We start from the raw sequence: 17,249 nt of genomic DNA, 5'->3' as shown, positions 1-17,249 counted from the left end.
CAAAACCAGGGGCCAGTGGGCAATTACAGCAGCATTAGGCCAAATACAAGGGCAGGATCTGCTCCCCCAGTATACATGCACAACTGCATTTGGGGTTGTGCACCTCCTGCCGTTTGAGACCACGTCTTTGTTGTTGTTTAAATCTTAAACTTGAAGGTGTATAAACTCCACATTTAATGCACCTTGATCACTATTAAGGCAGCTTTAAGGTTCCCCTGTGAGGCCAGCACACATATCAGCCAACTTAGGTGGGGCTTGTAGTCTGTCTCCCTCCTCCATTGTATGTGTGCTCAGCCAGACTGGAGGTTACTGGGATCAGGCTGCGAGTCGGCATAATGCTGCTGTAACTGCCCACTGGCCCCTGGTTTTGCTTATCACGCACAGGTAGGTTAGTGTTAGGTCCCGTGCCACTTGAGAAACCTTGGCGTTGGTGTGCGGGCTCTGGTGTGTCCTTCATATAAGGATATACTAGCGAATGTCTCAATTTTAACATCAGTTTTGAGAGTTAGCCAATGCCATTGTTTAGATCTGCCTCAGTAGTGCACCTATAGTCCTGTATTGTATTCTAATTGTTACACATCCACACCATTTATCTGGTGTAGGATGCCTTTGTGGCACTTGTAGTCTGTTGCAGGCATCCTCCATTGTATGCATTTTTATGCTGAGGATCGCCCTTAGCAACGAACTACAATGGCAGGATCTGCTCCCCCAGTATAAATGCATAACTGCATTTGGGGTTGAGCACCTCCTGCCACCTTTGTTTCTGTGACTTTGCAGAAACAGCAGCAAAACATTAAAGGGGTAGTCCAGTGGTGAAAAACTTATCCCCTATCCTAAGGATAGGGGATAAGTTTGAGATCGCGGGGGGTCCGACCGCTGGGGCCCCCTGCGATCTCTCTGTACGGGGCCCCGGCTCTCCGCCGAGATAGCGGGTGTCGACCCCCGCACGAGGCGGCGGCCGACACGCCCCCTCAATACATCTCTATGGCAGAGCCGGAGATTGCCGAAGGCAGCACTTCGGCTCTGCCATAGTGTTGTATTGAGGGGGCGTGTCGGCCGCCGCCTCGTGCGGAGGTCGACACGCCCCCTTCCAGCGGGCTGTCGGGGCTCCATACAGGAGATCGCGGGGGGCCCCAGGGGTCGGACCCCCCGCGATCTGCAACTTATCCCCTATCCTTAGGATAGGGGATAAGTTGCTCACCACTGAATCACCACTGGACTACTCCTTTAAATCTGTATACAAGGACAGTTACTTCGGAATAAAATGCAGTAACACCTGAAAATAAAGCAACTAGAGGTTAGCAATACCATAGTATCCTAACTATTATATAACCCTGCAAGTTCTGGAATAGTTCACTGGCATCCTGGTTTCACCCTATTTACACACATAATAATAACAACAACAACAAACAACAACAACTGTTGTTGTTATTACTATTATTATTTATTATTTTACAGCCTGATGGGCCAACCCGATGCTGTATATGTGTATCCAAAATACTGAGCAAGAATCTAAACCCAAATTTATCATGTCATGCCTTTTGAAATAATTGTATATCATTAAGAACATATTGTAGGTATAGCAATAAGCACAAACAGAAAAATACTAATACTAGTCACATGCTCCAGAAGTAATTATGTATATTGGGATTGGTCTAAGCGGTTATTTTCTGACCCCAGGCCATTGTTTCTCAGTACATATAATGACAGCTCTTTCGACATAGTGTAAAAAGAGAGAGATTACAGCTTGCATTTAACTAGAAAAAAAAGCATTCCTTTCTCTTGACTCAGGTTGTGCGTTTGCAGAACTGGGTGTGACTTATCTACTTGCCTAGGTAAGAAAATAAGGGAAACCTGTGCCCTGCCTCTTTGAAAGAATAATACATGTGGACAAAGTCTAAAAAGGAAGCAGGAAAATTTAAAGGAAGCAACAGGTATTATAGTACGTAATGCCTGGAACATTTGCACAACAGACATCTCTTCTAGACAATGAGGATATTGATAAGAGACTTGGAAATATACAATGAACATCAGATGCACTCTATAAGGTAAGAGAAAAGAAAGGCTACTGTTCTTATATACAGTATAAGTATGTTCTTTAGAAAATCACATTTGATTTAGTAAAAGATAACTACAACCATAACAAGAAGTTTAGTTCAGTTTATTTTGCAACTGTGATATCATAGCACTCTTTGTTATAAATGACTCTAAATCAGTGGTCTCAAACTGGCTGCCCTCCAGATGTTGCAAAACTTCAACTCCTAGCACGCCTTGACATGCCCAGACAGCCATTTGCTGCAACTAATGGCTGTCGAGAATGCTGGGAGTTGACGTTTTGCAACCTCTGGAGGGCCACAAGTTTGAGACCCCTGCTCTAAAGGTACCCCCAAAAGGATATACATCAAAGTTACTGTTAATGTGGCAAAGTGATCTCATTAGTATTCCTGCATGAGGAATTACTGCAGAAATTCCCTTTATTGAAGATACTTGAAACCAGCTGAGGGGACCTGAGATCTGTCTGAAGTAAAGAAACACTGTATAAGAATATTTTAAAATATCTTCCAAACTAACTGAAAACCCATGTATTAGAAATGATTATAAAGTGTTTAAGTACAAATGACTTATGTAGTGGTATACAGAAATAGAAGTGAGGTAACAAGGTACTATACATACTCTGAATTTCTAATTCAGTCCCAATTATGAATTGTATCTTGGGGTAATGGGGACCACTGCAGTAGGGTGGAGAGTTTATGGTTTGTTTGTTGCAAGGACTTGTCCAATACTCACCTATCCTGGTACCCCTACGGCCCCCTGTCTGATCCACACCCCTGCTTGTGACCACTGCTTGCTGTATCTAAGACCAGCTGCTCAATCAGCCAATGACTGACTAAGGGGGAAGTGTGACTTTTCATTTAACAACCTTAGCCATTTATTAAAAAAACAAAATGTAGCATTCCAAGACAACCTGGGACATTACATGGGATAAGATCATCAGAGATCACATGATCATACCATTGAAATTCCCCCTTAAAACAGTACACCATTCTTTCTTATCATGTGACCACATTGAGTAGAAGTTAAGCATTGTCAATGCTTTGTCAATGGGGAATAAAATGATTGAGTTTGTCGTTCAAGGTTACAGACACCAATTGTGATGTTGTAAGGTGGGCATACTGTACATGGTCAGATCACATTGCTCTGTACCCAAAGTGTGCTGCTACCTACCCCTCTCTTCCTACTTCTCCAGGGACGTGAATAGGAATTTTGAGGGGCAGGGGCTCAATGTGAAAAAAATGGCACACCCGATCCATATGCAACTCCCTAGACCAGTGTTAACCCAAGCACGGTCCTTAAAGGACAACTGCAGCCAAAATGTAACTTATCCCCTATCCACAGGATAGGGGATAAGTGTTTGATCGCGGAAGGTCCGACTGCTGGGCCCACCTGAGATCTCCTGTACGGGGCCAGGGCTGTGCCGTGGCTCTCCCGTGCAGGGGGCATGCCGGCCGCAGCATGATGTTGCCCCCTCCATACATCTCTATGGGAGAGGCGGGGAGGCAGCATTCATGCCTCTCCGCCTCCCCCATAGAGCTGTATGGGGACGGGGCGTTAACCATCGAGCTCAGAGCTCAACGCTATGCGCATAAGCGCTCACAATGAATGCTAATGCCGGCGCCCCGTTAGGGAGATTGTGGGGGGTCAAACACATCTTGTGGATAGGGGATAAGTTAAATTTGGCTGCAGTTGTCCTTTAAATACCCCCAACAGGTCATGTTATCAGGTGATATAGTTGTAGAGATGCCTGATGCACAGACCAGAATTATATCACCTGTAAAAGACAATCTTGAAAACATGACCTGTTAGGGGGACTTGAGGACCGCGCTTGGGAAATCTACAGGATAGAGGATAAGTGTTTGACCCCCGCGATCTCCCTAACGGGGCCCCCGCATTAGCACTCAGTGAAAGGTCGACAGTTACGCACCCTCCCCGCCCTGTCCCCATACAGTTCTATGGCAGAGGCCGGGAGGCACAAACGCTGCCTACCCGCTTCTCCGATTGAACTACATGGAGGAGGCGTGTTAGCCGTGACGTCACGCTGCGGCTGGCACGTCCCCAGCGCGGCAGAGCTGTGGCCACGTGCACGAGATTGCGGGGGGCCCAGCGTTTGGACCCCCCGTGATCAAACACTTATCCCCTTTAACATACCATCCACATTGCACTGATATAGCTTTTCTGTCCTCTTTTCAGGCCTTCTTTCTGCTTCCTGTGCACAGATCGAAACACTGCGATGAACTTATGGCCGGGTGCAGCGATTTCCCGCCATGACCAGTGATACAATGATTGCAGTGTCATATAACAGGCCAAGGCTCCTTATATGACATGCGCTCAGCCTATTACCGACCGAGGTGGGACATCACTGCGGCTGGAGATAAGCTCATCGCAGTGTCCTGGTGCTGTCCACACCTCGTGTGACACTGGGTCTGGTGCTACATAAGCTGCATATGGACTATGCTCGGTTATCAGCTGTGGACAGTTCCAGGAGTGGGGAGAAAGGAGCCCTGTTAAAAGGGTACTCTGGTGGAAAACATTTTTTTGTTTTTTAATCAACTGGTCACAGAAAGTTAAACAGATTTGCAAATTACTTCTATTAAAAAAATATTTACCCTTCCAGTACTTATTAGCAGCTATATACTACAGAGGAAATTATTTTCTTTATGAATATCTTTTTGTCTTGTCCACAGTGCTCTCTTCTGACACCTGATGCCTGTATCAGGAACTGTCCCGAGCAGGAGAAAATCCCCATAGCAAACCTATGCTGCTCTGGACAGTTCCTGTCATGGACAGAGGTGTCAGCAGAGAGCAGTGTGGAAAGGACAAAAAAGAAATTTTAAAATAAAAGAATTTCCTCTGTAGCATACAACTGCTATATTATTAAATAGCAGTAATTTAGAAATCTGTTTAACTTTCTGGCACCAGTTCTTTAAAAAAAAAGAAGTACCCCTTTAAGGTATTTAGAAGCCAAATTGGTTCTGCACAATAGTTATTTATCATAAGCAATAGAGTTGTGCTTTACAGTGTGAATTCAGCCATTGGGATTTTGCTACAGATTTTTTTTGCTTCAGATTTTATACTGTGGATTTTGTTATTGAATTACCAGCAGAAATTCTGCAGCAAAATGGGGGAGATTTATCAAAACCTGTCCAGAGGAAAAGTTGTCCAGTTGCCCATAGCAACCAATCAGATTGCTTCTTTCATTTTTAACAAGGCCTTTGAAAACTGAAAGCAGCAATCTCATTGGTTGCTATGGGCAACTTTTCCTCTGGACAGGTCCACAAGAAAGGTGGGACAATACAAAGATTGTAGGGACTGATGATGTGGGGAAGATACAGATGTGGAATGGCATTATAGGGGCACAGGTGGGTAACACAATTGGTTTATAGCAGTGTTTCCCAAGCAGGGTGCCTCCAGCTGTTGCAAAACTGCAACTCCCAGCATGCCTGGACAACCTTTGGTTGAGAGTTGTAGTTTTGTACCAACTGGAGGCACCCTGGTTGGGAAGCACTGGTTTATAGGGAGGGAAAGAACAACTATGCTCGACTAAGCTTTTCAGGTACTGTAGGTGGCCGACAATATGGGGGAGATTTAACAAGACCTGTCCAGAGGAAAAGTTGCCCATAGCAACCAATCAGATCCTTTCTTTAATTTTTCAGAGGCCTTTTCAAAAGTAAAATAAGAAATCTGATTGGTTGCTATGGGCAACTTTTTCTCTGGACAGGTCTTGTGAAATCTTCCCCATAGTGTATATCAGAATAAATAAGGAAAAAAACAAAACAACACAAAAACACACTATAATTTCCCTGAAGCTGCTTGTACAGAGGAGGCCAGTCCTCCCTGACAGACCACCCTGCTGATCATCACTTATTGTCACTGTGGACTCTTCTAAGTCCCCTCACACAGTCCACCGTCCCTACAGTCCTCCCTGACAGACCCGGCTGATGATCACTTACTGTCCCCTCATGGCAGCTCCAGCTGATCTTCTATCCTCCATCTCTTCCTTTCCTTACCCAGAGAGGAGCAGGGAGGGGGAGAGGCCGTCAGCAGCAGCAGGACCCCGGGAAACAGTGTCCAGAGAATGCCTGTATGACAAGATGTCACTTCCTAACACTTGTGTCTGCTCTTTCTTCTTGTCCTCTGCTGTTATCTCTACAAGCTGTGCCTCTATATACTCCTGCCCCTGTGCCTCTGTGCCTCACACCTTTAAAAAAAAAAAAAAAAAGGCCATTAATGGGCAGGTGCATGAAAAGGCAGGGGCTCAAGCCCCCTTTGAGCCCTATGTGTGCACGTCCCTGTACTTCTCATACACTGACAGGAGCTGCTGAAGACTAGGACCACTGGGATGGCATCTGTCTATTTCTTTCCCCTTATCTAATTAGATAAGATTGGGTCTGCTACCCTGATGTGTTTTATTACCTCAAAGGCAGTTAACAGCTTCTTCAGTATATATATATATATATATATATATATATATATATATATATATATATATATACATATATAAATATACCAACAGAAAAAGAAAGATTCTTGTTGAGCATAGAATCCAACCAGAACTTATTTAGGGTCAGTCTTTAGACTGCTCTATAAACCTTACAGGGGAAATGTATCAAAATGTGTTCAAAGGAACAATAGAGCAGTTGTCCATAGCAACCAATTTCAGATTTCAGCTCTTATTTAAAAAAAAAAAAAAATTAAAGCTGCACAAGTTTTTTTTCCCATAAATCCTCCCTAAATCTGCACTGTAATCGGTTGCTATGGACAACAAGTATTTGTTAAATTTTTTTCACAAATAAAGATTATTATTTTCAAATGAGGAAACATTGATTTCTATATCTCCACTTATGCTAATGTAACTGTGGACAGTGTGTTTTGGAAAAGTGCCACTGCAGTTTTTAATCCACTTTAGGCTTCAGTGAACTGTTGCCTAAAAATGCTGTGTGTGTGAAACCTCCCTAAAACAAATATTTATGCCTTATTGTTATAACTAAAAAGGATTTGTATAATGTTGGTTAATATCGGATACAGTTTCCAGAACTATAATTCAGTCATTGTAGGACATCTCTGTCATTGGTTTAGTGCATCAATGTCTTGATAAAAACTTTGCATTGCCTAATTTTTCAGCTCCACGATTGCTCCAGCAATATTGTAATACTTATGAAACATAAAGAGCTCTGAGTATTTGTCATGTTATGACAAGATCTCTATATTGCAGGTAAAAAATGTACTAGTTATAACACATAAAGAACAGGTAGTTTAAAGGGTTAGGTGTGCATTGCAACCCATAGATACTTTTTGATCTGTGTATAAGGTTGTGTTCTGATGATTTACCATTGAATTAAGACACAATAACTGGCAGCTATAGAGAACAGCAAAATCTTCACTGTTTCTTAAAAGCTGATACAGTAGTCTTGGTGGTTTTATATTCATAGTAATTACAAGCTGCCCTGAGAACAACTAGCACCCACGTTCACATTAACTGAATAAATTGATGGTCACTATCCAACATGGGTCTACCCTACTACACCCCCAAAGCACAGCCCCCCGTCTCATGTCCACTCCACTTAACTTACACCTACAGACTTCAAACCACCAGATACACTCAAGCCTCAGGACACCCACATCTATACCAAACAAACCAACATCTATTTATACCCTGCAATTGTTTCTACCAGGTTTGAAGCTAGTTTTGGCTTCTTCGCATCCACAACAGACCTCTTAACAGGCATTTAAAAGGAAAAGGCTCTGACTCTTCCACCTTGGTCACAGCCACACCAAGGGAGGAATTTATCAATGTCGTATGATCAAGGCCAGAGGTAAAATTATAGCAAATTCTCTTAATTGCTCAAATATTTGTGACTTTTGACATCAATACACTTCCCATGAATGTTCTTTGCAGGGCCTCGAGCATACCTTAACATTTATGTGTGATTTATAAAATGTGACAATAAATTGGTTGCACGTACATCTATATATATAAAAAGAGAAGGCCTGACTCACTGACTCATCAACGCCCAGCCTAAACCCTTGGACCTAGAAAGCTGATTTTTTTCACAGGTGTTGTTTTTAAGACGTAGACGAAGAATAAGAAAGGATTTTTCGAAATTCAACTCTTAAGGGGGTGAAAAAGGGGTTGAAAGTTTGTATGAAAGTACGTCATTTTTTAAGCTAGAAGCTGTATGTGTGTGTGTATGTTCCAGCATCACGTCCAAACGGCTAAAGATATTATCATGAAACTTGGCACATATGTTACTTATATGTCACCAACAAACATAGGATAGGTAATTTAACCCTTACTCACACTCATTTGCCAGGGTCAGGGTTTTTGTTTAAAGTCCCATGCAAATCAATAAGAAACGTATGTTCCCACATAACTTCCGTACAGCTGAAGATATTTCAATACATAGAAATATAGAAACATAGAATGTGTCGGCAGATAAGAACCATTTGGCCCATCTAGTCTGCACAATAGTCTGAATACTATGAATAGTCCCTGGCCCTGTCTTATATGAAGGATAGCCTTATGCTTATCCCATGCATGTTTACACTCCTTCACTGTATTTGCAGCGACCACTTCTGCAGGAAGGCCATTCCATGCACTACTCTCTCAGTAAAATAATACTTCCTGATATTACTTTTAAACCTTTGCCCCTCTAATTTAAAACTATGTCCTCTTGTGGTAGTTTTTCTTCTTTTAAATATGCTCTCCTCCTTTACCGTGTTGATTCCCTTTATGTATTTAAAAGTCTCTATCATATCCCCTCTGTCTCTTCTTTCTTCCAAGCTATACATGTTAAGGCCCTTTAACCTTTCCTGGTAAGTTTTATCCTGCAATCCATGTACTAGTTTAGTAGCTCTTCTCTGAACTCTCTCTAGAGTATCTATAACCTTCTGGAGATACGGCCTCCAGTACTGTGCACAATACTCCAGTGTTCTGTACAGCGGCATGAGCACTTCTCTCTTTCTACTGCTTATACCTCTCCCTATACATCCAAGCAAGTCTTCCTACCTTTTAAGTCTTCTGAAATAATTACTCCTAAATCCCTCTCCTCAGAAATTGAGGTCAGGACAGTGTCAAATATTCTATTTTCTGCCCGAAGTTTTTTACGCCCCAGGTGCATTATTTTGCACTTATCCACATTAAATTTCTGTTACCATAGTTCTGACCATTCTTCTAGTTTGCCTAAATCCTTTTCCGTTTGGCAGATTCCTCCAGGAACATCAACCCTGTTACATATCTTTGTGTCATCAGCAAAAAGACATACCTTACCATCGAGACCTTCTGTAATATCACTAATGAAGATATTAAACAAAATTGGTCCCAGTACAAATCCCGGAGGTATCCCACTAGTGACAAGACCTTGCTCTGAATATTCTCCATTGACTACAGTCCTCTGTTGTCTGTTACTCAGCCACTGCCTAATTCACTCAATAATATGGGAGTCCAAGCTCAATGACTGTAGTTTATTGATAAGTCTTCTATGTGGGACAGTGTCAAAAGCCTTACTAAAATCTAGATATGCAATGTCAACTGCCCCTCCGCCATCTATTATTTTAGTCACCCAGTCAAAAAAATCTATAAGATTTGTTTGACATGATCTCCCTTAATTAAACCCTTGTTCTTTTTCATCTTGCAATCCATGGGATTTTAGATGTTCCACAATCCTATCCTTTAGTAGGGTTTCCATTAATTTCCCCACTATTGATGTCAGACTTACTGGCCTATAGTTGCTTGATTTCTCCCTACTACCTTTCTTGTGAATGGGCACGACATTTGCTAATTTCCAACCTTCCGGGATGATTCCTGTTACCATTGATTGGTTAAATAAATCTGTTAACGGTTTTGCTAGCTCACCTTGTACACATATTACGGGTCGGGATATGAGGTCGAGATAGGAGGTCGGGATAGGAGGTCGGGATAGGGGGTCGGGATAGGAGGTCGGGATAGAAGGTCGAGATAGGAGGAGGGGATAGGAGGATGAGATAGGAGGTTGGGATAGGTGGTAGGGATAAGAGGTCAGGATAGGAGGTCGGGATAGGTGGTAGGGATAAGAGGTCAGGATAGGAGGTCGAAATGGGAGAACGGGAAAGGAGGACATGATAGTAGGACGGGATAGGAGGTCGAGATAGGAGGTCAAGATAGGAGGTTAAGATAGGAGGTTCAGATATGAGGACGGGATATGAGGACGGGATAGGAGGTCGAAATAGGAGGTCAAGATAGGAGGACGGGATAGGAGGTTGGAATAGGAGGTTGAGATAGGAGGACGGGATAGGAGGTTGGGATAGGAGGTCGCGATAGGAGGTCTGGATAGGAGGTCGAGATAGGAGGTCGGGATAGGAGGTCGGGATAGGAGGTCGGGATAGGAGGTCGGGACAGGAGGTCGAGATAGGAGGTCGAGATAGGAGGTCAAGATAGGAGTTCGGGATTGGAGAAAGGGATAGGAGGTCAAAATAGGATAACGGGAAAGGAGGATGGGATATGAGGTCAAGATAGGAGGAAGGGATGGGAGGTCGGGATAGGAGGTCAAGGTAGGAGGTCGAGATAGGAGGACAGGATAGGAGGATGAGGTAGGAGGTCAGCATAGGAGGTCAGGATAGGAGGTCGAGATAGTAGGACGGGATATGAGGTCGGGATAGGAGGACGGGATAGGAGGTCGGGATAGGAGGTCGGGCTATGGGGTTTGGTATATGAAAACAATGTATGAGGACTGGATATGAAGTCAAAAGCTTTCTCCTTAGTTGATTTTCCTCCCCAACAAGGATTAGGAAGGAAAAGCTGGGCAACGCCGGGTTCTCAGCTAGTACTCCATAAATAGCTTTTATGTAAGAACAACATACAGTCATGTAATTATATATCCCCTCCCCTAAGTCCTGCTAGCTGCCCACCTCCACAGTTAAAGTGTTTATCCACGATAAGGTGATTTTAGTATGCACCTGCCAGACAGTAAAGGACATGCTTAGGAAGGATTTGCGCATGTCTTGGATCTAAATGGCTATGTTGTGAGATTACCATCAACACTGTGGCTGTCGCTTTGTGAACTGGTATTTTCTATTTCAGTTTCCTTCTTTGCCTACAAATCCCATAATTCCATTTCTCCCCTCCCACACATCAGCCTTCCCACCCACTGAAACATAAATGAGCTGCATTCATTCAAAAGACCTGTGTTTTCCAATCAGGGTGCCTACAGCTGTAGCAAAAATACAATTAGTTGCAGAATTATCTCTCTCCCACCAAGCGACCACTCCACCCATTTGAAGCAGACAGGCGGCCTGTCATCAGCTGACTAGTGATGTCAGGTCTCGGACACATTGCAACCTATAAAAAACCTGAGACAGCAGTAATTTTGTATGCTGTAAAAAATAAATATTGGGGAGAAAACCACAGAATAATTGCGAGACCGCCATCACTACACTAACTTTACAACCCCTGTAGCATAGTTAAATTAAAACAAATCCTGGAATACCCCTTTAAGCCCTTAACCAAAGGCAGCCCACACAAATGGTCAGTTCCCTATCTCGGTGACACCTCTCTAGGCATCTTTTTGAAGTACTCCTTATGGTACAAGGTCTCTACTAACAACACCCACACTCTCAGCACCTCACTGTTCACTGTTCACCAGTGGCCAGCCACTGGAACCTCACTATTTTCCTGGAATGCCGATATGTTCTAGCCTCCATGTAGGTGCACACTAAGCACAGGCTCTTCAGATAACCCAGGGGTTAAACTTTGAACAATAAGCAATTTTTGCCATGAACACAGCACTACATTTATTCTCACAAACTTTACTTAAAGCACATTAAGTGCCTTAACCCCTTAACGACGCAGGACATAAATGTACGTCCTGGTGAGCTGGTACTTAACGCACCAGGACGTACATTTACGTCCTAAGCATAACCGAGAGCATTGGAGCGATGCTAGCTTCATGCGCGGCAGGTCCCGGCTGCTGATAGCAGCGAGGGACCCGCCCATAACGGTGGACAGCGATCGAGCGGATGTCCGCCATTAACCCCTGAGATGCCGTGATCAATACAGATTACGGCATCTGCAGCATCGCGGTACTTTGACTGGATGATCAGATCGCCCGCAGCGCTGCCGCGGCGATCCGATCATCCAGCATGGCAGCTGGAGGTCCCCTCACCTGCCTTCACTGCCTTCCACGGGTCTTCTGCTCTGGTCTGCGATCGAGCAGACCAGAGCAGAAGATGACCGATAATATTGATCAGTGCTCTGTCCTATGCATAGCACTGAACAGTATTAGTAATATAATCAAATTGATTGCTATAAATAGTCCCCTATGGGGACTATTAAAGTGTAAAAGCAAAAGTAAAAAAAAAAAATTAAAAACCCCCTCCCCCAATAAAAACATAAATTGTCCCATTTTTCCTATTTCCCCCCAGAAAAGTGTAAAAAAAAATATTTTATATACATATTTGGTATCGCCGCATGTGTAAATATCCCTACTATTAAAATAAAATGTTAATGATACCGTACAGTGAATGGCATGAACGTAAAAAAAAAAAAGTCCAAAATAGCTGCTTTTTTTTAATAACATTTTATTCCCAAAAAAAATTTTATAAAAAAAGTCTTAAAAGTATTATATAAGCAAAATGGTATCAATAAAAAGTACAGATCACAGTGCAAAAAATTAGCCTCATACTGCCGCTTATACAGAAAATTTTAAAAGTTATAGGTCTTCAAAATTTGGAAATCTTGGGGGAGATGTTGGAAATTTGGTTACAGTTTGCGATTTTTTTTTTAAGCGTAACAGTAATAGAAAAGTATGTTATCATGGGTATTATTTTAATCATATTGGCCCAAAGAATAAACAACACATGTCATTTTTACCGTAAATTGTATGGCGTGAAAACGTAACCTTCCAAAATTTGCTAAATTGCGGTTTCTTTTTAATTTCCTCACACAAATAGTATTTTTTTTGTTGTTCCATACATTTTATGGTAAAGTGAGTGATGGCATTACAATGAACAACTGGTCGCACAAAAAACAAGCCCTCAAACTAGTCTGTAGATGAAAATATAAAAGAGCTATGATTTTTTGAAGGCGAGGAGGAAAAAATGAAAACGTAAAAATAAAATTGTCTGAGTTCTTAAGGCCCAAATGAGTCCTTAAGGGGTTAATGTGAAGTACCTACTTTCCCGATGCTGCTCATAACCAACCTCCTCCACATAGCTGACAGTGTTAAATAGTCCAGGCAATTAAAAACTAGAGAAAAAGGAATCAACAAACTTTATATACGAGCCCTATAGTCTCTTCTACCTGTAGTGGAGTTGTAGAATCATTGGTTTATAATTGTTCATGCCAAAAACCAAACACAGCTCTGTTTCATCTGCATGTTTACAGAATAATAATTAATAATAATAATTACATTTCACCTGAATACAAATAAAAATCACAATGCCTATTAAGAGTACAGTCACCAAATACACTACCAAAGTTCTGGTTGAAGACAGTGAATTTCTATATGCCCCATGTACCTAATGATGCATGCCAACAGATTATCTTTTTGGCATGCATTTGGGTGGTATGTGCAGTCATTCCTTTAACAAAAAAAACAAATACTAAAAAGTATTATCAACTACGCTTTGCATTTCAGAAGAAGAGGTAGAATATGTGGTATGCATTTTGGCAGCATTATGGTATCAGTCCCTTGATGTTGCTCATTTATTAAGGCCAAAAAGTCAATTGTAACAGGCTCCAAGAGGTGAGTAAGTAAGATCAAGTGTAAAAATGTATTCCTCATAGCAAAAAGCAATATTTCAACCCTAACAGGATCTATTGCAAAATGATTTTTTTATAGAAAAACCCACAAAACACAATGAGTACATTACAGTCTTGACAGTGAGGTCATTACATTGGAACCAAGGACCCCAATGCTGCAGGACACAAAGGTTACCAAGACCACAGTGATGCTCTGTATGTAGATGTCTAGGGTATCTACTAACTATACAGAAGGACAGTTTCACTTTTTCTTGGTTTTAACTAGAGATTAGCTGTCCAAAACTATAGAACCTGCATTCGCTGGGAACTTTTGTAAATGATGTCCAGAAAGCATTAGAACTTGGCCAGGTTTGCTTCATACAAGCCTGGCAATGGCACTATCATAGGAGAAGGGCGGAGGAACACATGGCATTTAGGTGCCATTTTAGCAGAGGATGAGGAAGTAGGAACACTGAGTTGATGTCAGGGTAGCCCAGAATACTTTGCAACTAGCAGCAAGATCATATGACTGCAGGTTAACCAGTCATTTTTGCATACAGCTCCCAGGCCAATCAGGAGACATCATAAAGGTGGGTTGAAAAGGAGTGATAAAACCCTTCTACTGCACTACAAATCCCAGCAGTGTGATTGCTTTAGCGAGCCCAGATATAGAAAGATATCACACTGTCTACAACACAGAGCAAAGCATTGTAGCAGTTCATTTGTGCGTTGTGCTGACCTACAGTACTGTGTCCAGTGATTCTGCTCTATGGATTCCAGCAGTATGGCTGCTTTAGCGAGCCCAGCCATAGAAAGATTTCACACTGTCTACAACAAAAAGCAAATCATTGTAGCAGTTCATTTGTACAGTGAGCTGACTTCTATTTTACCTGTATTTTCTGAATTTAACAAAAAAAAAAAGCAGAACATTTCTAGATGTTTTTACCAAAAACAGCATTTCTAACAGTGTTAAAAGTTGACTAGGCCTTTTGTGCCACCTTACCTTTATTTGCTGGATTTAACAAAAAACTAAGCATTTCTAGCTGGGTTTAAGAAAAAGAACATTTCTGTGAGAGCGAAAGTTGATTGGGTTTGATGCTACAATATCAGCATTTTTTGGGTTTAACAAAAAAAAAAAAAAAAAGCAGTGTTTCTAGCTGGATTTAATTTAACATGAAAACACCATTTCTAGCTGTGAGAGTCAAAGCTGACTGGGCTTTTTATGCCACATTACCTGTATTTTCTGTTAAAAATAAATAAATAAATGAAAAGCTATTCTAGCTGGGTTTCACACAAAAAAATGCATTTCTTGCTGTGACAGTGAATGTTGATTAGGCCCCATTTTCTGTGTTAACAAAAAAAACACAAAAAAAAAAACAAAGACAAACAGCATTTCTAGCTGTGCGAGTAAAAGTTGACTGATATTTGACTAGTTGGTGATTGACAATTCCCCCCAAAACACAAAAATACCACTTCAAAATAAAAAGAAGAGAAAGATAAATAAGGTAAAGAAATTATTGGATGAGGACGGAGTATAAGAAAGAGCACCCCTGCCATTTCTTCTGACAGAATGCATGTTGGTGCAAGTAACAGCACTGTGGGCACCACCAATTGCCCAGGCACAGTACAGGTAGCAGCAGCAGCCTAGTGGTTGATGGTTGTAGCAGCAGCAAGCGAAAATTGGCCATTTCTTTCAGAGATTGTGTCATTTTGTAGGATAATATAGCCATTGTAGACTGGTTGACTTGTTCTTTGTCATCTTAGGAGAATGGAGAATCTCATGATACGACATTGAGCTAGGTGTCATTAGATTTCTCTTTATCTACAAATACATGGCACAATGCATGTGGCCTTTGTAGACAGCCTGTTAACAAGGAGAAGTTGTGTGAGGACAGTCAGTCTTTGGAATGTGTTGCTGAAGTGGTGAAGGTGGAAGCAGTGGCCGAGCATAGCACTAGTGGGACTTGTGATAGAAGACACGGTGGTAATATTGTAAGACATCATGGTGGATATGCTGAGGGGGAACAAGAAGCCCATGATCAGACATCAGAAGTTTATCCTAAGAGGAGTAGTGGGGATGATGATGAGGAGTTTGATGATGATAATGATGATGTAGCTTTGGACAGGGTGTGGGAACTAGGTGAAAAGGAGGTGACCTGTTCAGAGCGAATTGTAGTGAAATGGAGGGTGATTCAAACTTTTATTAGGGAAGGGGTTAAATGATCTTTATTAACACTTTTTTTTTACTTTTTTTTGCAATGTTATAGCTCCCATAGGGACCTATAACACTGCACACACTGATTTTTTACACAGATCACTGGCGTGTATAACACGCCTGTGATCAGTGTTATCGGCACTTGACTTCTCCTGCCTGGATATCAGGCATGGAGCAGTCATTCGCCGATCGGACACCGAGGAGGCAGGTAAGGGCCCTCCCGGTGTCCTGTAAGCTGTTCGGGATGCCGCGATTTAACCGCGGCTGTCCCGAACAGCCCGACTGAGCAGCCGGGATACTTTCACCTTCACTTCAGATGCGGCGGTCAACTTTGATCACCGCTTCTGAAGGGTTAATACAGGGCATCACCGCAATCGGTGATGTCCTGTATTAGCCGCGGGTCCCGGCCGTTTATGGCCGCCGGGACTGACCCAATATGACGCAGGGTCACTGCGTGACCCCGCGGCATATTGCGGGAGCCGGCAGAGGATGTAAATATACGTCCTTCGTCGTTAAGGGGTTAAAGATACCCATGACATGCTCAGGCCTTTCAAAAGGCAACAAGATTTGTCAGCAAGGACAACAGTGAAATTAGTGATGTTATGCTGCTGAAATTCCTTCTATAGTAAATGCTCGCAGCAATGATTCAACAATTACATCTGATGGGCAGCAATATGGATGTTCTTCCTGAGGAGGATCTGGATGAGAAGAATGACAAAGTGGGACCCGGGGAAAATTTTGAGATGCAGTCAAAGGGATAAGGGATGCCACCATTTTCCACAGCAAGCACCTGCTAACAGGTGTCCATTCCCTCAGCCAGTGCTACCCCTGCAAGGGGTAGGAGCAGCAGCAGCATCTTCACAATGGAGTACATTATGACAAAGTTTTTACATCCCTTATTTCAACCTGACATGAATCAACACCAAAAGGATGTACAACACCACCTGAACATCCAGGTTGATACATTCCTAAGCTGTGCCCTTTCACTTACAGACACCATGAACTTAGGCCCCATGGACAAGTGAGTCCACCACTACCTGCTGTCCGTTGGCTACTACAGTTATCACTAGTCCACTATTTCCTGTTGTCTGCGGGCTACTCCAACTATCACTAGTCCACCACTGCCTTTTGTCTGCTGGCCACTATAGTACCACCAGTCCGCCCCAGCCTGTTGTTTGTTTGATACAACTTTCTACACTCTTGCTGCTTCCACTACCAGCCAGGCCTACACACACGCAACCCATGATCTCCAAGAAGTGGATG

General features: G+C 42.5%; 2 protein-coding genes across 6 annotated transcripts in view; one reads left to right on the top strand and one right to left on the bottom strand.

Moving 5' to 3' along the window:
• DTHD1 (death domain containing 1) overlaps positions 1-6,257 on the bottom strand; it is a 118,765-nt gene extending 112,508 nt beyond the window's left edge. Inside the window, exon 1 of the mRNA XM_056556277.1 lies at positions 6,009-6,257. The gene's annotated coding sequence lies outside the window, so the exon portion shown is untranslated. The remainder of the gene's footprint in view (positions 1-6,008) is intronic.
• ARAP2 (ArfGAP with RhoGAP domain, ankyrin repeat and PH domain 2) overlaps positions 5,272-17,249 on the top strand; it is a 416,250-nt gene continuing 404,272 nt past the window's right edge. For 3 of the 5 annotated variants that reach the window (XM_056556235.1, XM_056556204.1, XM_056556244.1), the window contains exon 1: positions 5,313-5,417. The gene's annotated coding sequence lies outside the window, so the exon portion shown is untranslated. Of the gene's footprint in view, positions 5,418-7,179; positions 7,271-17,249 lie in introns of all 5 variants that reach the window. The other 2 variants (XM_056556224.1, XM_056556214.1) reach the window with 2 other exon arrangements.

Source organism: Hyla sarda, chromosome 1 (genome assembly GCF_029499605.1).
Source record: "Hyla sarda isolate aHylSar1 chromosome 1, aHylSar1.hap1, whole genome shotgun sequence".
NCBI classification, from domain to species: domain Eukaryota; kingdom Metazoa; phylum Chordata; class Amphibia; order Anura; family Hylidae; genus Hyla; species Hyla sarda.
The sequence above is the reverse complement of the archived record's forward strand: the minus strand, read 5'-3'. Positions and strand labels throughout refer to the sequence as shown.